The following is a 27,854-nucleotide window of genomic DNA, read 5'->3' on the forward strand; positions in this document are numbered from 1 at the left end:
GCAACTGCACGGAGTTGTCACAAATCGTCCGACCGCAGCCCAAGCCAACGGTTGCGCGCTGCAACCGTTTCGTGCGAGTTTCGCGCAATGCGCTGTTTCGCTGCTCTCTCGTCCGTCTGCTGACGGCTTCGAGCCTAATTTTTTTACTGAAGGACTGGGCAGAGATAGGCGGAGAGGGAAAGTTACATGAACACTGAAAGGCGTGCATGTTAACAAATACATTTTTGTCGCACGTCCTGTCTTTACAATACAATACAACTAATGGCGGTCGTAATCTTCGGTTGTAGAATTCAGTAGCAAATTAATGCAAACTTTGCTAATCAACGGTTACTCAAGCGCACAGGCATACCCCTGCGTTGGGCTGGTCGTAGTGGCGTTCAGGTTGCAAGCATGTATTTTTGTGTCGTTGGACAGAGCCGTACCTCACCATAACTTCCTAAGAAGACATCTTGCGCTAAACAAGGTTGAATGTACGAAACAGAAAGTGCAATGATCCGGACACCGGTGGAGTAAATTTTTAAGTGGGTGTCAAAAGATTGCTTACCAGGTTTTATCTAGACTTGGTACAAAAGGTGCGACGCGTGCCTTTGCTTTACTGGCGAACATATAGAAAGGTATGAAAGGGTTGATGCGTAGTTTTAAGAAACAAATAATTTAGAGAACCACACTCAGTTTTCATTGATCAAGACTTGTAATATTGTGTTCATTGTGTTGTCTTAGGCGTTAGGGCAATTTGAAGCAACGCAATCGCTGGTGTCTGTGGGCCGTAATGGCACACCTTCTATCAACATGAATGCCAGTTGTTCTATTTCTTGAGCAAGGTAATTTTTTTAACTCCAAGGCAGCCTCGTATGTTTGAAGCGTGAGTGAATTCATCCCTGTAAGTTTGACTGCATGCGTGTGTTACCCCCGAATTGTGAGGCCTTCGGAACGTGATCCTTAATGGTGAAGTAAAAGCAGAATTTTTAAAAGCCGAGGGAACACTGAGTCACTTTAGCGTTGCGTATAGCGAGTTTAACGTTGCGTATAGGCTTGGCAGCAGCACTCCGGGCGAAATGCTCACGAATACATTCGTGTTTGTGGTGCAGGTTGTAGCTACCATGTTTGGAAAGCACTCTCCTGAACCAGCGCCTCCTCGATTTTTTCAATGCCAGTGCAATCGCTCGCTCCGCAAGGGGAGCCGTTGGTCCGCCTTAGTTCAGTGAGTTGCAGCTATGTTACCCAACCGAGAGTGTACGACTGCTTGAGTAATATGGCGAGGAAGCCGTAATATGACGAAAACTCCAAACAAACACATATTCACATTTGAGTCTTTACCACGCCATACACCCTGCGCTGTATTCCTATAAATGTCCACACTGCGATCAGTGTGCAACGCTTTACCACAGGGTATGGGCTTGCGCAAACATACCACAGCTCACACCCATAACACACCCCACCACACGGCAAAGGGATGCAGCGCTGTCCAGCTCCGACTCGACGGACCAGCTCAACCTGGTCAACCGAGCGAGAAGGGCAGCTAAGGCCGCTGGACTCCTCGACTGAGGGGACCACCCACTGCAGAGCAGAGGAGCTACCTACGCTCGCGTGCTCTTTTGATTAAAGTTTATTCTCTCTCTCTCTCGGGCGCGCCGCCTTTGCAGGCACCTTAACTAGATGGCGCCACCATACTGGCGGAGGCTCGGCAGCTCGTGAGCGCGTTGATTGCGCGCCTCGTCTGAATCGCATATCATCGTCTGCGATTGCGCACGCAAACGCCTGTGCCTGCAAACGCCTGTTGCGTTTGCAGGCACCTTACCTAGATGGCGCCACCATACTGGCGGAGGCTCTGGTCATCTCAAGGAGGTTATAAAAAACTTCTGGAGTGGAGATCCTCTATGCGCGCGCGCCCTTGCGACGGCTGAAGTCTGGGAAACCGGCTGGCGGCCATCTTGCTCCGGGCAAGAGCGAGCGCTGCTTGCGCGCTGGTAGCGTAACCAGTGTGCTTTCGTGGTGGCGTTTTATGATGAAAGCGGAAGAATTACTATGACTCATTTAGCGCAGATTTTTTTAATGCGAGATCCTTTTATGCATACCTCATGGTGGGGTATCCGTATCAAGGCCGTTTCAAAGCCGTGTTGTTGACACGAAATGATCCTCTTAGATAAGAGGCGATAGCGCGCCCAAGGCCACTATTAAGAATACAATATTAATTAAGCATGCGAATTGACGTAACAATGAATACAGAGAGGTGAATGACGTGTAATAAGACTGTTATAATGTTGAAAGCTTCATCAAAGTCACTCCCTCACCAGAACAGCAATTGGCCTCCCTGGTGCAGGATTCGGCCACTACCTCCCTTATGACTCCGCCAATTAACCCATGGCCCTCAGTCCCCAGTGGCTGCGGAGCACCTGACCAAGGTGGCGGTCAGACCTGCTACACGGCAGAAGGTGCTAAGAATCTCTGGGTCCGGACAGGCCGCCAATGGAAACTGAACCTGGCAACGTTCAACACACGCACCCTCTCGAGTGAGGCTAGCTTAGCAGGACTTATTGAAGAATTATCAGGCATTGCCTGGGATATTGTTGGCCTTAGTGAGGTTAGAAGAACTGGTGAGGTTTATACTGTGCTTACTAACGGCCACGTCCTCTGCTACAGAGGTCTTCCAGATAAGAGAGAATCCGGGGTAGGATTTCTAGTCCATAACAACATAGCGGGCAACATTGATGAATTCTACAGCATTAATTAGAGGGTAGCAGTCGTCGTAATCAAGCTGAATAGGAGGTACAAAATGAAGGTAGTACAAACCTACGCCCCAACCTCTAGTCACGATGATGAAGAAATAGAACCGTTTTATGAAGATGTTGAATTAGCAATGAGAAAGGTGCAAACTCAGTATGAATGAAACCGTAACTAGGTTGATCTCAGAAGCAGCGATTCAAGTGGGAGGTTAGAGGCAACCAAGGCAACCAGTCATGGGCGACTTCAATGCAAAAGTGGGGTAAAAGCAGGTTGGTAGGCAAGCAATTTGCAACTACGGCATCGATTCTAGGAATGCAAGAGGAGTTATGTTAGTAGAATTCGCGAAAAGGAATAGGCTCCGAATAATGAATACGTTCTTCAGGAAACGCAGCAACAGGAAGTGGACCTGGAAAAGCCCTAATGGAGAAACAAGGAATGAAATAGATGTCATACTCTCTGCCGATCCAAGCATAGTGCAGGATGTAGAAGTGTTAGGCAAAAGTGCAGTGACCATAGGTTAGTGAGGTCTAGGATTTCTCTCAATTTGAAGAGAGAAAGAGTGAAATTAGTCAAGAGGAAAGAGGCCAACCTAGAGGCAGTAGGGGTAAAAGCAGACCAATTCAGGCTGGTGCTCGCAAACAAATATGCAGCTTTAGAAAAGGAAGATAAAGACAACATAGAGGTAATGAATGAAACCGTAACTAGGTTGATCTCAGAAGCAGCAATTGAAGTGGGAGGTAAGGCGCCAAGGCAACCAGTAGGTAAGCTGTCCCAAGAAACAAAGGACCTAATAAAGAAACCACAAAGATACGAAAATGCCCAACTCAATAGATCAGATAGAATTCCGTGAACTGTCAAAACTGATCAACAAGAAGAAAGTAAGGGATAATCGAAATTATAACGTGGGAAAGATTGAGGAAGCCGTAAAATATGGACGCAGCATTAAATCAGTAAGAAGAAAGCTTGGCATAGGACAAGGCAAGATGTATGCACTAAAAGATAAGCATGGTAATATCATCAGCAATTTCGATGACATAGTAAAAGCAGCGGAAGAATTTCATACTGACCTGTACAGTGCCCAAAACAGCCAAGCTACTTTCATTCGAAATAGTGATGAACCGGATACAGAGGCTCCTTCTACAACTAGCGATGAAGTTAGAAGGGCCTTGAAAGACATGACCAGGGGAAAAGCTGCTGGAGAAGACGGAATAACAGTAGATTTAATCAAAGATGGAGGAGATATCATTCTTGAAAAGCTTGCGGCCCTTTATACGCAATGCCTCACAACTTCAAGTGTACCAGAGAGCTGGAAGAACGCCAACATTATACCAATCCATAAGAAGGGAGACGGTAAGGAATTGAAGAATTATAGACCCATTAGCTTGCTTTCAGTATTGTATAAAATATTCACCAAGATAATTTCCAATAGAATCAGGGCAACACTCGACTTCAGCCAACCAAGAGAACAGGCTGGCTTCAGGAAGGGATATTCTACGATGGATCATATCCATGTTATAAATCAGGTAATCAAGAAATCTGCGGAGTACAATCAACCTCTCTACATGGCTTTCAGAGATTATGAAAAGGCATTTGATTCAGTAGAGATACCAGCAGTCATAGAGACATTGCGTAATCAAGGAGTACAGGAGGCATACGTGAATATCTTAGCAAACATCTACAAGGATTCCACAGCTACCTTGGTTCTCCACAAGAAAAGTAGAAAGTTACCTATCAAGAAAGGGGTCAGGCAAGGGGACACAATCTCTCCAATGCTATTCACTGCATGCTTAGAAGAAGTATTCAAGCTCTTAGACTGGGCAGGCTTAGGAGTGAGGATCAACGGCGAATATCTTAGCAACCTTCGGTTTGCAGATGACATTGTCCTATTCAGCAACAATGGAGACGAATTATAGCAAATGGCGCCACCACGTACCCGAGCACACGAGGTTTGGAACCTCCCGCGTCTAACCGTGCGCGGCTTAGCCGTGTCCGGGGAAAAGGGGATCCTGGGGGTTGAGCCAATGCCGGGTGTTCGGACCTTTACGGCCCCTCGGCGGAGGCAACACACCCCTTTGGCCTCGGCTTCCCGTAGACGGCACCCCCGGACTGACCCACCCGGGGGAAATCGGTAGTTGCCTTTTCCTGTCTCTCTCTCCAATCTTCGTCTTTCTCTCATACTTTCAATCTTTCCTGTCTTCTCCTCTCTTCTATATTACTTCCGATCTTCTTGGCAGCGAGGGTTAACCTTGTGTGAGTAGCCGACCTAGGTTATTTCATATTCGGTTATAGTGGTGACGTACGGCTGGCGTGCGCAGGACTTATTTTTATAAGACCTGTGGCGTCCCCTTGTTGGGCTCCATGGTGGGCGGCTGGCGTTACTGCCGAAAACTGCAAACTTTCTATGGATAGCTCCTTTCCTAAACTCTCTGATCGCCCTCAGAAACGAGGGCGCACCGAAGAAGTATTTAAATTTTTTGGCCGTAACACTGAGAATTTCCCCCGATATCAAGTAATACACTGTGAGAAACCAGGAAAGACAACGAGAATGATCTCGCCTTTCCTCGTTTCCAAAAGTCTAACTCAGACAATTGGCCCAGGCTATAAGGCAACCAGACTAGCAAGTGGTGACCTTCTTTTGGAACTTCACGACAAAAAGCAACATGGAAAACTATGTAACCTAGTGTCTCTCGGGGACATACCCATTTCAGTTACCCCACACCGCACCATGAACACCATCCACGGTGTGATTTCCGATGATGATCTCATGGAGCTGACCGAAGCTGAACTTCTGGAAGAATGGAAAGAACAAAACGTAATCAATGTAAAACGAATCAGAATAAGGCGTGATGGTAAAGAAATTGACACAAAGCATCTAATACTCGCATTCGGTTCCAGTGTGCTGCCAGAAACCATCGAGGCAGGTTACATTAAACTCAGAGTAAGGCCGTTCATCCCCAACCCTCTCCGTTGCTTTAAATGCCAAAGATTTGGCCACAGTTCACAGAACTGCCGAGGCCGTCAGACTTGTGCAAAATGCAGTGCGAACGAACATCTCTCGGAATCATGTGAAAACTCTCTCCACTGTGTGAACTGTGATGGGGAGCACGCCGCATACTCGCGGTCGTGCCCTACCTGGAAAAGAGAAAAAGAAATAGTATCAATCAAAGTAAAGGAGAACATATCATTCAAGGAGGCACGTAGGCGGGTATCATACCTGCCCAAGAACACTTTTGCCGATGTGGCGCGTCAGGGGGCAGCGACACAACGGTTTCCGGCGGCTGTCCGGCTCACACGCGGTGAGCTGCCAGTGACGCCATCCGCCCCCTCGGCGGCTGCAGCTAACACTGCTCCGCCATCCCAGAACACGGGGCCATCGACCTCCGGGCTGGTGGCTTCCAGGGCCTCGTCCCTCGAGGCGAGGCCTTCTCGTCAAACCAACCGGTCGCAAGAGCGCGTGTCCAGCGCCTCGCAAGAGGCTATGGACACAACAACCAGCCAGGCGGCGCCACTAGCGCCTAAGGAGCCGCGAGAGTCTCGCGATCGCTCCAAACAAGAAAAACACCGCATCACGGCGCCCGGAAAGGGCTCTGTGAAGTAACTCCTCCTTCTTAACACACAGCACAAAAACCACATTCAACATGGATACACAAATATTACAGTGGAATGTCCGAGGACTCCTCCACAATCTCGATGACATCAAAGAACTCCTACATAAATATAATCCAAAGGTGCTGTGTGTCCAAGAAACACACCTTAAACACACACAAACAAATTTTCTCCGACAATACGCCATTTTTCGTAAAGACCGCGATGACACAGTCGTGTCTTCCGGTGGTGTGGCTATTGTAGTCGACAGAGGTATTGCCTGCCGGGAACTAAAACTTCGTACGCCCCTAGAGGCAGTTGCTGTCCGAGGTGTGTTGTTTGACAAGCTCGTCACTGTCAGCTCTATATACATCCCTCCCAATTATCAACTACATAAAACCGAATTCCAAAACTACATAAATGAACTTCCGGAGCCATACATAATTGTCGGATGATTTCAATGCACATAACACTTTGTGGGGAGACTCACGTTGCGATGCGAGAGGTCGCCTTAATTGAAAATTTTCTGTTTTCTTCAGGCGCATCATTACTTAACAAGAAAGAGCCTACGTATTACAGCATTACACATAACACATATTCATCCATTGACCTAAGTATAGCATCGAGTACACTAATGCCCTACCTGAGGTGGTCCGTTCTCAAGAACCCCTTTGGGAGCGACCACTTCCCCATTATGCTAGGCTTAACAGAACAAGATAGATGCTCGCCACACGTTCCCCGTTGGAAGGTTGACTCGGCTAACTGGGAACTTTTCCGACAAATAACATATTTAGGCCAGGATGACATTGCCTCTTTTAACATAGACGATGCTGTGGCGTACATAACAGGTTTTATCATTGACGCTGCTGAAAGGTGTATACAACAAACTAATGGACTGGCTAATAAACGTCGCCTGCCTTGGTGGAATGATGAATGTCAAAAAGCACGTAAAAAACAAAACAAAGCCTGGGGATTGTTTCGCAACTCCCCAACAGCTGAAAACCTGATAAATTTTAAACAAGCAAAGTCACAGGGCAGAAGAACGCGTCGACGTGCAAAGAGAGAGAGTTGGGAAAGGTACATTTCCAGTATAAATTCATACACCGACGAAACAAAAGTCTGGAATAGGGTAAATAAACTAATAGGCCGGGAGCCACATCCTCTACCCTTAGTAAGTAGCCAAGGTGATAGCCTGGAAGACCAGGCGGATTGTCTAGGTGAACACTTTGAATATGTATCAAGTGAATCGCATTATACAGAAACTTTCCTGAAGTTCAAAGAACGCGAAGAGCGGCAGCCCCTTAACCGTAAAGGTTCTTCGAGTGAGGCTTACAATCGACCATTTAGCTTAGCCGAACTCAAAGCATCTCTCACTTGTTGCAACAACTCGGCACCAGGTGGCGATCGTATTATGTATGAAATGGTTAGATACCTACACCCTGAAACACTGAAAACACTCTTATCTCTTTTTAATGCCATGTGGGCGGCTGGGTGTATCCCGTCCTCATGGAAAGAAGCCATAGTCATCCCTATACTTAAACAAGGCAAAGACCCGTCCTTAGCCAGCAGCTACAGGCCAATAGCTCTAACGAGCTGCCTGTGCAAGCTGTATGAAAAAATGATAAACCGGCGTTTAATCAGTTTCCTAGAAAATAACAAAATACTAGACCCCTTCCAGTGTGGCTTCCGAGAAGGTAGGTCGACAATAGACCACCTTGTTCGCATCGAGGCAAACATCAGAGATGCATTTATTCATAAACAGTTTTTACTTTCAGTATTTATAGATTTAGAGAAAGCGTACGACACGACAGGGCGCTTCGGAATTCTGCGAGATCTTTCTGCGATGGGGGTCCGCGGAAATATGTTAAACACAGTCGAAAGCTACTTGTCTAACCGCACGTTTCGCGTAAGAGTGGGCAATGTTTTATCTAGAACATTCACCCAAAAGGCTGGCGTGCCGCAAGGGGGTGTACTTAGTTGCACACTCTTCATTGTAAAAATGAACTCCCTGCGTACAGTCATTCCACACAGCATGTTTTATTCTGTGTACGTCGATGATGTACAGATAAGTTTCAAATCATGTAACATCGCTATCTGTGAACGACAGGTGCAGCTTGGATTAACCAAATTGTCTAAATGGGCGGATGTAAATGCGTTCAAAATAAACGCACAGAAAAGTACATGCATACTCTTCTCAAAGAAAAGAGGCGTGACACCGGTACCAAATCTCACGATCAATCGAGAGGAACTATCCATGAGCAGTGAACACAAATTCCTGGGCATAATTCTGGACTCTAAGCTTACCTTCATCCCCCATCTTAAATATCTGAAGACAAAGTGTCTGAAGACTATGAACCTTTTAAAAATTCTCTCGCACACAACATGGGGTAGTGATCGAAAATGCCTCCTAAACTTGTACAATAGTCTTGTCCGCTCGCGCCTTGATTACGGAGCTATAGTTTATAACTCCGCAACGCCAAGTGCATTAAAAATACTAGACCCCATTCACCATTTGGGTATCCGCCTCGCGACCGGTGCTTTCCGAACAAGCCCGATCCAGAGTCTCTATGTAGAGTCGAACCAGTGCTCACTCCATCTGCAGCGTTCATATAGCAGTTTCGTATATTTTCTGACAGTACAAGCAAACAACGAACATCCTTCTTATTCCACCATAAACGATATGACCGCTGCTGCACTCTTCCATAACCGACCTGCAGCGAGGAAACCGTTCTCTTTACGTGTAAGGAATCTTAGTGAGCAAATGGGTGTTCCAGTGCTTGAACATCGTCCTATGGCTCCTGCTAAATTGTTACCGCCGTGGCAGTGGCAGATCATAGAGTGCGACACATCGTTCGTAGAGGTCACGAAAGACGCTCCAGAGGCACACATTAAAATGCATTTCCTAGAGCTTCAATCCAAGTACTCGTGTACAGAGTTTTACACAGACGCTTCTAGGTCACATGCCGGGGTTTATTATGCAGCCGTCGGCCCATCTTTCTCGGAATCCGGTGTACTCCACCCAGAAACAAGTATCTTTACGGCTGAGGCCTATGCACTATTGTCAACTGTGAAGCATATAACGAAAACAAAACTTCAAAAAACAGTTATATTTACAGACTCTCTAAGCGTTGTGAAAGCCCTGATGTCACTCTGCAAACACAAAAATCCTGTACTCATTGAGCTCTATTCCACTCTATGCAGAGCGTATATATCCTACCAGCATGTCATTATATGCTGGGTGCCGGGCCATAGAGGCATTGAGGGTAATGTGCGAGCTGACCATATGGCCACATCAGCTGCATTGCACACTAGTAATCATATAGTAGCTGTTCCTGCAACAGACTTGAAGCCTTTCTTGCGAAAGAAGCTACGAAGCCACTGGCAACACTTGTGGGACGCTGAAACTAATAGTAAACTTCACATGATTAAACCACAGTTAGGTTTCTGGCGCTCAGCTACGAAAACACGACGAATTGATGTCCTATTCTGTCGTCTCAGAATCGGACACACGTACGGCACGCACAATTTTTTGCTCACTGGTGATGAACCACCAATCTGTCGTAGATGTGGTGAGAGGCTGACCGTCCTCCACGTCCTGCTGGAGTGTCGGGAAGCCGAAACGGAGAGAAGAAAATATTTTCCTGTAGCATACCGCTATCATATCCCTCTTCATCCCATGATGTTTATTGGTGAAGAACCACTTTTTAACGCCAAAGCAATCCTCGGCTTTTTGAACGATGTTGTGCTACATGTTATTAGCCCAATCAGTTCGTAGCGCATCCTCTCTCTAGAGAATGCCGCTGTGATAGTTTTTTATAGCACATGCCTCCAGGCCCTTGTGGTTCAAGGGCTCTGTTTAGGCAGTAGTGCTTCCTGCCAATTACTGCATCTTAAATATTTTAAATATAGTATTGTTCTTTCTCAATGCATCCTTCATTTCATAGTACACCTCATTAGTCATTGCCATGATCTTAGTACATTTATATTTTACGCACATTACAGCGATAATTTTAGGCCCCTTTACAGCCACGTTTCATCTACTTCACAGAATTCACCGCTCCACTGCACACTCACAAACACTGGCATGGCGCTCTTTGGCCATAACTGGCCCTTGCGCCATAAAACATCACACATCATCATCAATTATAGCAAATGATTGAGGACCTTAATCGAGAAAGTTTAAGAATTGGGTTGAAGATGAATATGCAGAAGACAAAGATAATGTTCAATAGCCTGGCAAGGGAACAAGAATTCAGGATCGCCCTTCAGCCTCTAGAGTCTGTAAAGGAGTACGTTTTTCTAGGTCAATTACTCACAGGGGACCCTGATCACGAGAAAGAAATTTACAGAAGAATAAAATTGGGTTGGAGTGTATACGGCAGGCACTGCCAAATCCTGAGTGGGAGCTTACCACTGTCGTTGAAGAGAAAAGTGTACAATCACTGCGTTCTACCGGTGCTAACATATGGGGCAGAAACTTGGAGGTTAACAAAGAAGCTCGAGAAGAAGTTAAGGACCGCACAAAGAGCGATGGAACGAAAAATCTTAGCACTAACGTTAAGAGACAGGAAGAGAGCGGTGTGGATCAGAGAACAAACGGGTATAGCCGATATTCTAGTTGACATTAAGCGGAAGAAATGGAGCTGGGCAGGCCATTTAATGCGTAGGATGGATAACCGGTGGACCATTAGGGTTACAGAATGGATACCAAGAGAAGGAAAGCCCAGTCGAGGTCGGCAGAAAACCAGATGGGATGATGAAGTGAGGAAATTTGCAGGCGCAAGTTGGAATACGCTAGCGCAAGATAGGGGTAATTGGAGATCGCAGGGAGAGGCATTCGTCCTGCAGTGGACATAAAATATAGGCTGATGAAGAAGAATGTTGAATTAGGAGTAAATAATGGTGGATTAAAGGAGTTTAGCGGCATGATAGGAGTTTACCGAAAGGTAATGATGGGAAGAACACGCGGTGCTGGGCTAGCTGATGATGATGAGAAAGCCACATTTAACAGTCTAAAAGTGATTACGCAATTGAGCTGAGGCGATAATGCGTGCACAGAGAGGTTAATTAGGCGAATTTAGAGTGATTTTTGCTGAAAGTAGTTTGAGCACTGTGCATGCACAATCATAAGCAATACAACATAGGCACTGTGGGTCTGGCAGCACAAGTATAAAGCGCGGTAACTACTACGTTTAGTAAAAAGGCTGTATCGATTTGTTACCTGCGTGAACAAGAGGAATCGTGGCCAGTTAGGGCGACGCATCTTCGATGTGCTGTCAGACCCACTGAAAGGACTGACATTTTGGGCTTGCTTCTTATACTCTCTTGCGCCGGCTATCTTGGTCCCTCTTGCCATCCGGATGCCTAGTAGAAAGGGTGGGTGTAGATATCGGGGAGGCGGCTGCGTGATGCTTTAAGCGCATAGCGGCTTTAATTATTCTTGCTCCCTTGCAATGTGCCAACTGATCGTTCTCATTCAGTCCAGTGGCATCAGCACAGCGGCCACTGGTGAAAGTGCGGGAGAACACATGAACATACATTGGGACATCTTCCCTCATCTGTTTTAAAGGGCGTTCTCGAAATCGCTTAAAAGAAATGTAAGCAATCGCACTGCTAGCACAGGAAGGGCGAGTGAACGCAATTTAATATGGTATTACATAAGCTGTCCCTAATTTCACTTGAAATGCTTGGTAAATTTAATGTAAGATCTACATATGTGATTTCATTGAGCAGCCTCTTCAAAACAATTCCTGCAATAATTTTTATAGCTCCCCCCATTATGTTCGTTTTTATGATCCGGATGCAGTGTTGTATTTGCATATTTATGTACATATCACTTTCATAAGTGAGAACAAAATTTAGTATGCCTTTAACATTGTAGCTTACTTGTGCTGTTATGTTTCATTACAGGCTGCAAAAATTTCAAATAATGTGTAGGCCTCCCCACTTATCTAGCAAGCACACCTAGAGGGAAGTCTTCAGTGCTATACCTCAGTGCTACCTCTGGTGCTACCAAGTGAAGAGCAAATGCATATACAGGGTGTCCGAGCTAACTTTAGCCAGAATTTTAAAATATGTCGATGCATTCTAACGCGACCAAACCCATGTTGCTTACAATTGTATGGCGTAGGTCACTATTTTTTGTATTCTTCTTAATTGCATAATTAGTTAAGATTAATGAACGAACCTCTGAAGCAACGAAGTTAGGAAAAAAGAGCGGTTTGCAAAACATCCAATTAAAGAGTTTCTAACTTTCTATTAAGTATTAGTATTTTCCCGCTTACTGCAGAAGCCCTCAAAATACAAAAAAATACCATGTGACATGGCCCCTTGTGCGCCGTGATTGCAGTGCCCCCAAACGCTCCGCGTACAAAAGAACAGCATTTAGCAGGGTGTGCTGCCGCTTAAAAGGCGACAGGGCATCGACGCAGGCGTTGGCTGTGCGATTTACGCCAGCAACCGTTATCGCTTGCGCTGCGATAAAGCTTGCCCTGTCGCTTTTTAAGCGGCAGCACACCCTGCTAAATGTTATGTTGGTTTGTACGCGGAACGTTTGGTAGAACTGCAATCACGGCGCGCAAGCGAGCGTGTCACGTTGTATTTTTTTTTATTTCGCAGGCATCTGTAGTAAGAAGAAAGAAACGAATACTTAATAGATAGAAAGTAAGAAACTGTTTAATCGGACGGTTTGTAGACCGCTCTACAACTTAATAATATAAATTTTCTTTGCATCGTTGGTTATTTAATATCATGTAATTATGCAATTGATCCGAATACAAAAGGTAGTGTGATTTACTGGAAACAATAGTCCGCAACATGCATTTGGTATCGTCATCTTAGTGTGCAGCGGCATATTTTAAAATCTGGCTAAAGTTAGCTGGCACACCCTGTATATGCCAGCGATAGTATGTGCGGAAGCCTTTCTGCTGAAGCCACTGCATTCACATTCAAAAGATTTGAACTACCAGCGTACTGCAGGATACGCGTCCACTTCGACAAAATGGAGCACTAGTGCAAATATCTGGGCGTACTTGTCCAGGCCAACAAGTGTCCCTACATTAAAAACATTTCAAGTACTAGCATGTACGACAGTTCCATTGCAAGAGGCACTGAATAATGTTAAGTGGTGTGCTGCCAAGCTGTTCATCAATAGAATTCTGTCTGGACTATGTGCCAAATAGTTTTGGATGTGAAAGTTTGGATTCTATCAGCCATGTCATCTTCCTCGGCCGCCTTTTATTTATGGCGAGCTCCGGCGCGTGTTTCTCGTGCCTCGTGCTGAGAGCTTATAAAAAAAAGGGAGGGAAATAAAAGCTTCTTCTGCTCCTGCCATCGGTCCGAACGGCTCTCAGCTCTTTCGCTCATTGACACACATCGTTGTAGTGGACCTAACCTCGGTCGCTATAACGTGGTGACCCGGACGTGATCGTACGGCGAGCACCCCGTCATGGACGATGCCTCCAACGAGAGACCAACGACCAGCGCAGAGGGCCTCGCCACGTTGGAGATTCACCTGCCATCCTTTTGGCCACAAAATCCTGTGACCTGATTTACTCAGGTGGAGGCCATATTCGACCTTCGGCACCATACCTCGCAGCGCGCGTGGTTTCTCCGTGCTGTCTCGGCACTCTCTACAGACAGAGGTGATTGAGGAGTTTCAAGAAGTTGTGGACGGGCCCCACGACACCACACACTATTACCGCTTCAAATCGACGATGCAGGATCGCAAGTCCGTGTCTGCACGCAGGCGACTTCAGCAGCTTCTAAACCAACAGGAGCTCGTCGAGCATCGGAACTTCTATGTCGTATGTGGCGGCTTCTGAGTGACTAGGCTGGACGCAAACAGCCCGCTGCTGCGTGAACTGTTCCTTCAGCGCCTGCCGCTGAATGGGGTGGTCGCCTTGGCTGCCACATAAGACTTGTCTCTCGGGAATCATGCCGAGCTGGCCGACCGCATCGCTGACAATTCAGCAAGAGGTGCTCTATCAACAACGACCGTTCCGCAGTAGCACCTCGAAGATCGTCAATCTCGCCTTGAGTGAAACACCTGAGAACCGTTCGGACCGATGGCAGAAGTAGAAGCAGCTCTCTTGTTCTTCTTTTTTTTATCCTTGCAGCACGAGACACGTGCCGGAGTTCGCCGTATACAGACTTGACAGGGGAACAGCGCGAAAAGACTAAGGACGAGAAGGGGGAAACCACATCAGCTCTGGTGTGTGTTCCTGTGTTTGTCCTTCGTCTTTTCGCGCTGTTCCTCTGTCGAGTATGTACCGACAAGCCCAAGTCTCGAGTTTCACTTACCTTGGGCCAAACTTCAAAAATGTGGAAAGGCTACGTAGCTGGACAGAACCAAGGTAATGTTTGCCGTCGCTTAGAGATACTCAGATTATATATATTTTCCATTCCGCCTAATTATATAACTGGTCTTCATTTAATATTGAACTTCTCAGTTATATTTAAGTGTCAATGAGATAAGTCTCGAAATACACGCAAACTGGCTCGAGCGGCTAGTCCCGCGGCAGTTCTGAGTGTGTTCGAGGGCTTCTATCGCATCCACAAAAATGCTTTTAAGTAGCACGTATTGAGCAACAGAAAGCTGTATCGGGAGGTTTTCATGTTGCTTTACAATTTTCTCATTGACACTTATCTAATTATAATAATCGAGAAGTTGAAGAATTAATGAAGACTAATTATCTAGTTAGGTGTAATTAAAAAAATATTCTGAGTATCTCCAAGCGGCGACAAACATTGCCTTGGTTCTGTCCAGCTACGTGGCATTTGCATACTTAAAGTTTGGGCCACGTTACATGAAACACCCTGTATAAAAAGCGGCTGACGAAGATGACGATGGCTGCTAGAGGGCGAACTGGTAAAGTGTTTGCTCGGGGTTAGATGTGCAAAAGCTTCTTGCCATTGAGAGTGCTTTTTTTTTACTTTAGGAAATAGGAGATGTGAGTAAAGTGTAACATGGCAGTGTACAAACGTATTCACTGGTTTGCAGATGATTCATTGCGACCTTATGCTTGTATTCTTTTTCCAGAGTGATACATATGTGCCTCTTGTACAATGCTTTTCATATAAACCAAGAATTACTTCCTTGGTTACTTGAATGAAGCTTCCAGTGCAATAGTTTTAATTTCCAGGTTTATATAAGTTTGTAATATGAGGCCTATACATCCATGTCTCGAGTACTAGAATGCTTAGATTATTTTATTTGTGTAGCATTACTCAGTCTCATCGTACACTGTAATACAATGGTGCACACTTGTGACACTGATTTCCGCGTTTGAGTATTCTATACTATTTTTACTTGATTGTGGCTTTTTGGTTTTATGGTTCTTTTAATTTACACCATTAGCTTATGTGACGTATCCCAAAGGCAGTATTTTTTATTTTAACATGTTCCCAGTGTTTGTTTTTGATACTATGCGGCGTTATTCCTTTTTGTGTTCTTTTCAAGCTTCTAGATTATTGGTAACATTGCTTTTAGGCAGCTACCATGCGATTAAATCTCACATTTCTCAGTCTGATTCTTGCAGTTGCTGTGATATCAATCTCTAAATAATTATAGTCTGTTCATCTGACTACATGGGCTGTTTACTTTGCTTAATAAGAAACCTTACGAATTTTGTTTGAATATTGTAGTCATTGTTTATCAGTTTATAGTTCATTAAGAATTGTATCTGCGAACTTTTGTCATTGTTCGGGTACTTTAAATTCAAGTTACTTTGTACTTCTTATGCATATTTTGCTTAAATCTTGCATTTTTTCAATAAACTTTTGCTTTGTCGTACTGTCCTCATTCCATGCGTACTTGGCGCAAGAGCCCTGGCCTGGACGCTCGTCCAGACGCGCCCATCTTTTCTTAGCGGGATTTTATTCCCATTTTGGTTGTAAACATCGTTGCTGCATACGAAAGGCAGTATTCCAGATTCACTTTCGTGGACATGATCATTTTCATGTGACTTGGTAGAGGATGCGTCGGCGTCGATAGGCAACGGTGCTTGGCACTGCACCAGTAGCTCTTTTGCACTCGACACCGACGCATCGACTCATTTGGAACCCCCGAAAATTAGCTTCAGATTATCGTAAACCTTTCAAGACCCTTTGTAGACCAGGTTTTTGATAACTTCTTAAAAACGCTTAGAAATTGGATATGAATAGTATTGGAAAAGGGCTTATTTGTTTCTTTCCCAATCCTACTTCTAGAGGAGCTTTTCGAATACGAAGACATGTTATAGATCGTCTCAGAAAAGTAATTAAGCCGGACATTAGCGGATATATACGACGTGTTACCGACGAAGTTGTCTAACTGATCTCTTCTTTAAACCGTTTTTATCGTCTCGGATAAACGCTACGAAAACGTTATGGATCTCTTTTGTGCTACCTGGGCAGCCATCGGTGGGCCGAGACTTTCTACCCACCATACATTACATTCAATGTTGTCACGTTGCAGTGATGGTGAAGAACACAGCAGCAAAACTGTAAATCAGGAAAAGTGACTTTAACATCGAAGTTGTTATCCTCTAGTTGGCCGGGAGTTTTCGTCAGCTCGTGCTCATCCAAAAAGAGTACCGCCACCTAGCAGCCGCGCCCTTAAACGACAGCTGGAAAAGGGCTGTATCTTTGAGTTTCCGCGCAACAGAATAATGTTTTCTCGTCTATTCGAATCGAAGATATCATGTCTGCAGCTTGTGTGTAGGTCGAACTTTTTCGAAGTTTGTGACGCAATTTGACAAAATTCAATTAGCTCAATAATGCACTTGCGCTTGGCGGAGGGCCTAGAAGAATGCTGCACTTCCGTACATGTGCGTGCGAGCGTGGCGTACTTGAGCACATACAAAAAGGCACGAGTGCTAGCGATGGTCCTGGCTAAGGTTCGAGGCTTCTTCCTGCTGCAGTCCCTGAGACCTTGCAGCTACTGGAGTCTTCTAGCGTTCCGCGCGCAGCATCTGACGTCAGTCCACGCGCTGCACTTATGCTTTCCGGGCATCATGTGGTGGAGCCGCCCTTCGCCTGGTCATCGACAGCCCATCCAAGTACGCGCACTTTGTACACGGCCACTCTGCAATTATCGTGATTTTCCTTCAGTCATTTGAACCCCAGAACCACTCCTATACATTCACCGCGTGCGTGGAATTGTGCGAACAAGCTAGCTCAGAGCAACGCGCCCTTTAGCGATGGCCCGTGCTAATGTTCCACGCTTCTTCCTGGCGCAGGTAACGAACTCTTATTACCTTTACGCAAAGCCACCGTGCACTCTTGGTGCTGCCGGGCCGCGCATTTACATTCGCGCGCCCGTACAGCCGGATGACTGCAGCGCACCCGCGCGGCACTAACGGGAACTACGAATCTAGGTGCTTTTTGGTCCTAGGGGTCGCGCGTACCTATCTGCGTCGAGCCCCCTAGTCCCCGCTCGCCGCCATAGCCGCGGGAACGCCTCCGCTGGACCAGGCTCGGCAACTCTCCGCGAGCAGGAGGCGTGCACACTGCTGGAATCGATGTCTATCCTGCATTGTTTGAGATAAAACGAAGCGATACAAGGTGGAACAACGCGTTTGCGCGAAAGGAGCTGTGCGTGCGCAAACAGCGCGATGACGACCACGTTGAGAAGACGATCGTTTTCTAGTGCGGCCGTGGCGAGCCGACTGTTGGGTTCTAGCGCAGGTACTGAACGGGCATTAACTAGAGAAACACGGGATTTTGACGCGATTAGCGACAGTGTATACAACCGTACGAACCTCGGCTGCGGGAGGCTGTGGGTTCGATTCCCACCGCCGCCGGGCACCCTCTGGTTCAAATGGGTACAAGTGTGCCCCGGCCTGGCGTTCGGCTTCCTTCAGGGGTGATACGCTTGGGAAAGGAGCCTGCGCCCTGAATTCCCGTCGAAACCAACGTGAGCACGTTAAAACGACGATGGCATTTGTGCGCTGGCGAAGTGTTAAAACGTGATTACATTTGGCCGATCATGAAGTCGGAGGGAAGTATGCATGTGATCGTGGACGAATGGTAGAGCATCAAGCTCGTAGTCATACCTGAAAGAACTGATTATGCCACAGTGCTAGAGCCTAATTTCTTGCCATTAGTAAGCAGGCAAGAAGACAATACATTGCTGCTCTGCTCCTGTCGCGACTGTTTAGTCAATTAGTTTTAGTAGTGCCGTGTAACGGTACGGTAAGTGCGGTAACGTACCGCGATGACCGAATACGTTTGAGCTGCGTGTGTGCTCGATGCGTACGGTAACTTGATAATGATGACAGCGGTTAACCTTCAGGCCTTGCGTATAAAAAATAGGACTGTTTGTTTTAAATTGCACCGCTGCCGACACTTTACACCAGCAGATAAGTGGAATATAGTTAGTTACTGCAATAAAAACTCGGCGCCCCCTCTAAGTAAAATCTTCGTCACTAGATGGCGCCACCAACCTGAAGTGTTTTTTTTTTTCCTGCCACGTTTTATGTTCTGTTTCTTTGGTTGATTTTCGGTTATTTGAATTTTTTTTCTCATTCGGCCTGAGTAATTCTCATGCCTCTACCAAGTTACATGAAAATTATCATGTCCACGAAAGTGAATCTAGAATACTGCCTTTGGTATGCAGCAACGATGTTTACAACCAAAATGGGAATAAAATCCCGCTAAGAAAAGATGGGCGCGTCTGGACGAGCGTCCAGGCCAGGGCTCTTGCGCCAAGTACGCATGGAATGAGGACAGTACGACAAAGCAAAAGTTTATTGAAAAAATGCAAGATTTAAGCAAAATATGTATAAGAAATACTAAGTAACTTGAATTTAAAGTACCCGAACAATGACAAAAGTTCGCAGATACAATTCTTAATGAACTATAAACTGATAAACAATGACTACAATATTCAAACAAAATTCGTAAGGTTGCTTATTAAGCAAAGTAAACAGCCCATGCAGTCAGATGAACAGACTATAATTATTTAGAGATTGATATCACAGCAACTGCAAGAATCAGACTGAGAAATGTTAGATTTAATCGCATGGTAGCTGCCTAAAAGCAATGTTACCAATAATCTAGAAGCTTGAAAAGAACACAAAAAGGAATAACGCCGCACAGTATCAAAAACAAACACTGGGAACATGTTAAAATAAAAAATACTGCCTTTGGGATACGTCAAATAATCTAATGGTGTAAATTAAAAGAACCATAAAACCAAAAAGCCACAATAAAGTAAAAATAGTATAGAATACAGTAAAAGCTCGATGATACGATCACGGCTAATACGAATTTCCAGATGATACGAATTTTTCTGTGGTCCCGGCCGAGCCCCATTACTTTGCAACGTGCTAGAGAACGGTTCTTACGAATCGATTTTCGGCCTGCGTCGGTTGATACGAATAAACGCCGCCCCACTGACGGCCGCGAAAGAGAACAGCGCGCAGTCACGCGCTTTCTCCCGCTATCTTTTGGTGCGGAGGCGCGGACGCGGCGCCGGACAGCGCGGACTCCGCGACTGGGCGCGAAGAGTTTGAAGTGGTGGCGCTTTTGTACTTTTCCTCCTTTTCGGCGGCCGCCCATCGGACGGAGTGGCTGCTGTGCTTCGGGCCGCGTTCTTTGTGTTTGCGCCATTTTACCTATTCGCAGCGAGCTATGTCTACCGAGATAGGATTGTCTACCGAGATAGAAGGACATTAGAGACTTTTTCTTCAAGAAATAAATGCTTTTTACGTACATGTGATTGAGTGAGTTCACCTCTGACTCTTTAATTTAGCTACAGTCGAATCTCGTTAATTCGAACACGCTTATTTCGAACATACCGCGCACCGACAATGCTCTTAGCAGCTCGCCGAATCACGCGGCGGCGCCTCCGACCGGCATTGCTCCGACACCGCCATAGAGCAAAAGCTCAGGAGAGACCCCTCAATGCCGCGCGCGAAGGAACGGAAAAAAAATAAACAAGAAAGAACCCGCGGCGGAAATTTACCCCTCTCTCAAATTGCAAGGTCGCCGTTTCTGCATCGCGCCGGAACAAGCGTGTACGTGCCGACTAGAGTGTTCTAGACAACCGTATTCTAGCACACACTAGTGCCGACGTCTCAGCCACGCGGATAAAATGGCAGTGAACCCTTCTCCTCTATTTTCTAGTCACATGTTGACCTTGCACGCTGCGGGAGCAGCGCAGAGGGAAGCAGCGGCGGAGGCGCAGTCGGGCCAACGAAACTGCTCACGCCCGCAAACGCTCGCTTCCCGATAACGGCAGAAAACGAAACTTCAGGGAGCGGCTAAAATAAGCTGGCGCCAGCACGGCGGCGGGCGCGCACGGAGATGTGCGCACGGAATCGAAAGTGAGAGAGCTACGAGGGAGTTGAGAGGGAGGGCAAGGGGAGCCACCGAAGCGGCGGAATTGACGCGGCCAAATCCGCTTCCCTGCCGCCCTCCTCCCTCACCTTCGACGGTCTCCGCGCGCACCCGTGTGCCGGCGCCGCCCGCTCCCTGAAGCTTCGTTTTCTGCCGTTATCGGGAAGTGACCGTTAGCCGGCGCCGGCAGTTTCGTGGCCCGCGCTTGCTATGCGCTTGCGCGCCGCGATCTTTCACGACTCGCACCGTTCGTGCATCGTACTATGGTACACGAATACTTCAAAAATACGTCCTTTTAATTCGAACAAATTTTCGGGCCCCTTCAAGTTCGAAATATCGAGATTCGACTGTAGTTTTATTTGTGTTTCGATGATACAAATTTCGGCTAATACGAATATTTTTTGTGACCCCGTGAGATTCGTATCATCGAGCTTTCACTGTACTCAAACGCAGAAATCAGTGTCACAAGTGTGCACCGTTGTACTACAGTGTACGATGAGACTGAGTAATGCTACACAAATAAAATAATCTTAGCATTCTATTATTCGAGACATGGATGTATAGGCCTCATATTACAAACTTATATAAACCTGGAAATTAAAACTATTGCTCTGGAAGCTCCATTCAAGTAACCAAGGAAGTAATTCTTGGTTTATATGAAAAGCATTGTACAAGAGGCACATATGTATCACTCTGGAAAAAGAATACAAGCATAAGGTCGCAATGAATCATCTGCAAACCAGTGAATACGTTTGTACACTGCCATGTTACACTTTATACACATCTCCTGTTTCCTAAAGTAAAAAAAAAGCACTCTGAATGGCAAGAAGCTTTTGCACATGTAACCCCGAGCAAACACTTTACCAGTTCGCCCTCTAGCAGCCATCGTCATCTTCGTCAGCCGCTTTTTATACAGGGTGTTTCACGTAACGTGGCCCAAACTTTAAATATGCAAATGCCACGTAGCTGGACAGAACCAAGGCAATGTTTGTCGCCGCTTGGAGATACTCAGATTATTTTTAATTACACCTAATTAGATAATTAGTCTTCATTAATTCTTCAACTTCTCGATTATTATAATTAGATAAGTGTCAATGAGAAAATTGTAAAGCAACATGAAAACCACCCAATACAGCTTTCTGTTGCTCAATACGTGCTACTTAAAAGCATTCTTCTGGATGCGATAGAAGCCCTCGAACACACTCAGAACTGCCGCGCTACTAGCCGCTCGAGCCAGTTTGCGTGTATTTCGAGACTTATCTAATTGACACTTAAATATAACTGAGAAGTTAATTAATTAATGAAGACCAGTTATATAATTAGACGGAATGGAAAATATATATAATCTGAGTATCTCTAAGCGACGGCAAACATTACCTTGGTTCTGTCCAGCTACGTAGCCTTTCCACATTTTTGAAGTTTGGCCCAAGGTAAGTGAAACTAGAGACTTGGGCTTGTCGGTACATACTCGACAGAGGAACAGCGCGAAAAGACGAAGGACAAACACAGGAACACACACCAGAGCTGATGTGTGTTCCCCCTTCTCGTCCTTAGTCTTTTCGTGCTGTTCCCCAGTCTAGTGTGTATACGGCGCGTGTCTCGTGCTGCAAGGATAAAAAAGAAAAACAAGAGAGCTTCTTCTGCTTCTGCCATCGGTCCGAACGGTTCTCAGGTCTTTTACTCAAGGCGAGACTGACAATCCTCGAGGTGCTACGGCGGAACGGTCGTTGTTGCTACAGCACCTCTTGCAGAATTGTCAGCGATGCGGTCGCCAGCTCGGCATGATTCCCGAGAGACATGTCTTCTTGTGTGGCAGCCAAGGCGACCACCCCATTCAGCGGCAGGCGCTGAAGGAACAGTTCACGCCGCAGCGGGCTGTTTGCGTCCAGCCTACAGTAACTAAGAAGCCACCGCATACGATGTAGAAGTTCCGATGGTCGACGAGCTCCTGTTCGTTGAGAAGCTGCTGAAGCCGCCTGGGTGCAGACACGGACTTGCGATCCTGCATTGTCGATTTGAAGTGGTAATAGGGTGTGTCGTGGGGCCAATCCACAACTTCTTCAACTCCTCAACCACCTCTGTCTGTAGAGAGAGCCGAGACAGCACGGAGAAACCACGCGCGCTGTGAGGTAATGTGCCGAAGGTCGAATATGGCCTCCACCTGAGTAAATCAGGTCACAGCATTTTGTGGCCAAAAGGACGGCAGGTGAATCTCGAACGTGGCGAGGCCCTCTGCGCTGGTCGTTGATGTCTCGTTGGTGGCATCGTTCATGACGGGGTGCTCGCCGTACGATCACGTCCGGGTCACCACGTTATAGCGACCGAGGTTAGGTCCACTACAACAATGTGTGTCAGCGAGCGGAAGATCTGAGAGCTGTTCGGACCGATGGCAGGAGCAGAAGAAGCTTTTATTTCCCTCCTTTTTTTATAAGCTCTCAGCACGAGGCACGAGAAACACGCGCCGGAGCGTGCCATATATAAAAGGCGGCGAAGAAGATGACGATGGCTGATAGAATCCCAACTTTCACATCCAAAAGTATTTGGCACACAGTCCAGGCAGAATTCTATTGATGAATAGCTTGGGAGCGCACCACTTAACATTATTCAGTGCCTCTTGCAATGGAACTGTCGTACATGCTGGTACTTAAAATGTTTTTAATGTAGACACACTTGTTGGCCTGGACAAGTACGCCCAGATATTTGCACTAGTGCTCGATTTTGTCGAAGTGGACACGTATCCTGCAGTACGCTGGTAGTTGAAATGTTTTGAATGCAAATGCAGTGGCTTCAGCAGAAAGGCTTGAGCACATACTATCGCTGGCATATACAGGGTGTCCCAGCTAACTTTAGCCAGATTTTAAAATATGCCGCTGCACACTAAGACGACGATGACCAAATGCTTATTGCGGACTATTGTTTGCAGTAAATCACACTACCTTTTGTATTCGGACCAATTGCATAATTAGCGGATATTAAATAACCAACGAAGCATGGAAAATTATATTATTAAGTTGTAGAGCGGTCTACAAACCGTCCGATTAAACAGTTTCTTACTTTCTATCTATTAAGTATTCGTTTTCCTCTTACTACAGATGCCTGCGAAAAAAAAAATACCACGTGACATGCTCGCTTGCGCGCCGTGATTGCAGTGCTACCAAACGTTCTGCGTACAAACGAACATAACATTTAGCAAGGTGTGCTGCCGCTTAAAACGCGACAGGGCAAGCGTTATCGCAGCGCAAGCGATAACGGTTGCTGGCGTAAATCGCACAGCCAACGCGTGCGTCGATGCCCTGTCGCCTTTTAAGCGGCAGAACACCCTGCTAAATGCTATGTTCGTTTGTACGCGGAGCGCTTGGGGGCACTGCAATCACGGCGCACTAGGGGGCATGTCACATGGTATTCTTTTTTTATTTTGACGGCATCTGCAGTTAGCCGGAAAGTACTAATACTTAACAGAAAGTTGGAAACTGTTTAATTGGACGTTTTCCAAACCGCTCTTCTTTCCTAACTTCGTTGCTTCAGTGGTTCGTTCATTAATCTTAACTAATTAGGCAATTAATCAGAATACAAAAATAGTGACTTACGCCATACAATGGTAAGCAACATGGGTTTGGTCGCGTTAGAATGCATCGACATATTTTAAAATTCTGGCTAAAGTTAGCTGGGACACCCTGTATATGCATTTGCTCTTCACTTGGTAGCACCAGAGGTAGCACTGAGGTATAGCACTGAAGACTTCCCTCTAGGTGTGCTTGCTAGATAAGTGGGGAGGCCTACACATTATTTGAAATTTTTGCAGCCTGTAATGAAACATAACAGCACAAGTAAGCTACAATGTTAAAGACATACTAAATTTTATTCTGACTTATGAAAGTGATATGTACATAAATATGCAACTACAACACTGTATCCGGATCATAAAAACAAACATAATGAGGGGAACTATAAAAATTATTGCAGGAATTGTTTTGAAGAGGCTGTTCAATGAAATCACATATGTAGATTTTACATTAAATGTACCAAGCATTTCAAGTGAAATTAGGGACAGCTTATGTAATACCATATTAAATTGCGTTCACTCGCCCTTCCTGTGCTAGCAGTGCGATTGCTTGCATTTCTTAAGCGATTAGGAGAACGCCCTCTAAAGCAGATGAGGGAAGATGTCCCAATGTATATTCATGTGTTCTCCAGCACTTTCACCAGTGGCCGCTGTGCTGATGCCACTGGACTGAATGAGAACGATCAGTTGGCACATTGCAAGGGAGCAAGAATAATTAAAGCCGCTATGCGCTTAAAGCATTACCACGTTTTAATTCACCTGTCCCTGCTCACTACCATTCAAGACACCCCCATTCAGTCACAATGCATTCGACCGATACTTCTGCGGTTATTGGTACACTGTTGCCCTGTAACCGTATTTTGTACTTAGACCTCCCCGCAGGGACCAATTTATGCAACTAATCATGCACGAATCCATTCCGCACTGCCACGGTTAAAATGGCTGTGTAAATAACCCATCACATGGACTCTAAGCAGCAAATGCTATGTACTTTTACCCTTCCACTTACTTAGTGCGCTGACATGCCTAAATAGAGGCTTCTCTGCTCTGTCTGATGTACGATAGGAAAGTTTGTTGCACAAGGACCAAGAACCGTGGCATGCCCTGTTGCGCGAAGTGCACGAAGAGCGCACTAATCGAAAGAACCGCGCGAGCACTTCTCAAGCACCGTGCGTACACTGGCACACGCACGAACTCGGCAGACGGCCGACTAAATGTCACGAAGGCCGCGCAGCCTAGAGTCCGACACGAGTGACAAACTGCAAATAATCGTGACTACATGGAGTAACAGGATATTTTGCGACAAGGGGATTCACGATTCACATATACAGTATCCACTAGCGAGTTATGCAGCGTATATGCGGTATCCATTCGCGAAATAGAAAAACTATAAGAAAGCTCCAATAAGGGGCGCAATATATCGCAACCATGCCGAGGTGCCAAAGAAAATCGAATTTGCGTGTGACACATCGGAAACGAAGTTCCTCTAAAGACCATGAAATACCAATAACGTAAGATAAAACGGGCCATAACACAATCGAGAGAACCTGAATCGCAAGCGATCACAGCACGGTGTGGTACGCAATATTCTATGGGGGCGCTGTAGCACAAGGCAAGGGAACAGGACGGGCACTTGACCTCATTTCTTGCGCAACCGTACCCGTAATGAATCATTAACAAAGAGCCTGTATGTCAGTTCTCTCGTCTGCAACATTCTTGCGAAACGGGAACCTGAAATATCGCGATCACAGCTGTCTAGAGGATATAGCAAAGTGGGCAGAGACAGCAATTCCCGCCTTTCTTCGCATCCTGCCAAACTTGATAGTTTCACTCCTGGCGGCGGATCCCGATGCCAGGCACACAAAAGCAACATTTCTTCTGACCTTCATCCTCATACTGAGCTTAACGCCTTAAATACAACATCACTGAAAAGGCTCCTGACATAGCGACATGAGAATCAGATTGAAGAGCAAATGACTTCCCTCCACTCGGCGCTATTTAATGCAAAACTAAGCTGCTCAACAAATTAAAACCATAAAAACAAATCACTGCACACGCAGTGTCGAATAAGACAGCACAAAACTGTAATACTTGCATAAGTGTAAAGGAAATCACGAGGACATTCGTCACACTTGTTTGTCGTGCCGCGCGATGAGGAAAAGGACGCAAGAAAAGCAGTCGAACTCGTGATGGGAAAATCCAAGCTACCTTTATGAAAACTAAAACCAAACTACATTTACGAAAACTATAAAATGAAACTACAACCACACAGAACCTTACGCCACAAGACACGACTTACATACATACAAGGCTAGAACAGCTAGGGTTGATAGGAGGCCGAGAAAGAAACAGTCAAGAGAGCTCACGGTACGGTGTACACGAGACGAGGGCTTGCCGAAGTGAGGGGCGATGACGTGACGACGTCGGACACGCCTCGATGTTGGAGACGATGCGGAGCGACCGAACCGGAGATGACCGATCACTGGCGCTCGAGGGTCAGCCTGCATCCAAGCCGCAGTGCACGTTGCAGGAATGGTCAGCCTGCCCAGCGGACAGCTTGCGCGCGAGCCGCAGTGCTCGGTGCATATGCGGCCATTAGCTAGGCCACGAACGGTGCTCCGCCGAACAACTGACCAAGGAAACTCCTTGCCCGCGATCCGCAATGCTCGCGGGAAGTGGTAGCACAGCAGGCCAAGCCACGCTCCGAGCTCTGCAGTACTCGCGCTGGCGAACGCCTTGGCGGCGGGCAACGGTCGGGCGGCAGCTCCATGGACGGCCGCATTGCTTGGAGCCTTGATTGTCGGCGTCCGACACGTCGGCCAGCTGTCTTCCGTCTACCGCTGACCAGCCGCGCGTCTCGCCACGAAGCATTTCGCCACGTGCTCGCCACACGTGGCCCAATACCACTGCGCCATCACTGATTTGGCGAGATCACTCACATGCGTGGTCAAATCGCGAAAGAATCCACGCACAATGACAAAGGACAGCACAACCGAAAACAGGCAGAAACACACGACAGCCCAAACCAAGCGCAATTACGGAACTACGCACAGGCCGGTTTTACGCAGGAGCCGGCAGCCGCGGCCACAAGCTTGGACATGTACACCATGGTCATGTGACCGATGTGACGACGGTATCGCCACCTTGCGTAAGGTTGGATAAATGACGAATTCTCCCGCCAAAAACGGCGCCGTCGAAAACCCGGTACGCTAGGTAATTGAACAGATACGCCTAGTCTTATGAAAACGTTTTCAAGACGTATTCACCCCTCGTTTTTAAGCTGTCGTGCCTGCGACGTTTTTAAACCGTCGATTTTGGTCAAAAATCTGTTTTAGACGTTGACTCCATTAATACGACGTTTCGAAAGCTTTGTTTGCTACCTGGGTGATGAGTTCGTGCGCGCAAACTGCAAGAGACAGCACGAAGTGCAATTCGCTCGCTCTTGCTGCCGCCCTTGCTCACGCCATTGTTCTGGTAGTGAGTGTTCACGCTTATCGAGTGATATGTGTACCTGTTTGGATGTGCGCTCGTGCTACAATGCTTTTTGATTTAGTTAGTCAGCAAGTGTTTAGAAGTTGATACGGCCGATGTAACTGGAATCCTTATTTCGTGAGCTGTCTAATAATTTGATATCACTATCAATTTGATATCACTATCAGTG

At 46.4% G+C, this 27,854-nt stretch overlaps 1 protein-coding gene across 5 annotated transcripts in view; it reads left to right on the forward strand.

The window, feature by feature from the left end:
* Positions 1–27,854, forward strand: part of LOC125941248 (uncharacterized) — a 410,784-nt gene that overhangs the window by 184,607 nt on the left and 198,323 nt on the right. The window lies entirely within an intron of this gene.

The sequence above is a fragment of the Dermacentor silvarum genome, chromosome 11, assembly GCF_013339745.2.
Source record: "Dermacentor silvarum isolate Dsil-2018 chromosome 11, BIME_Dsil_1.4, whole genome shotgun sequence".
NCBI classification, from domain to species: domain Eukaryota; kingdom Metazoa; phylum Arthropoda; class Arachnida; order Ixodida; family Ixodidae; genus Dermacentor; species Dermacentor silvarum.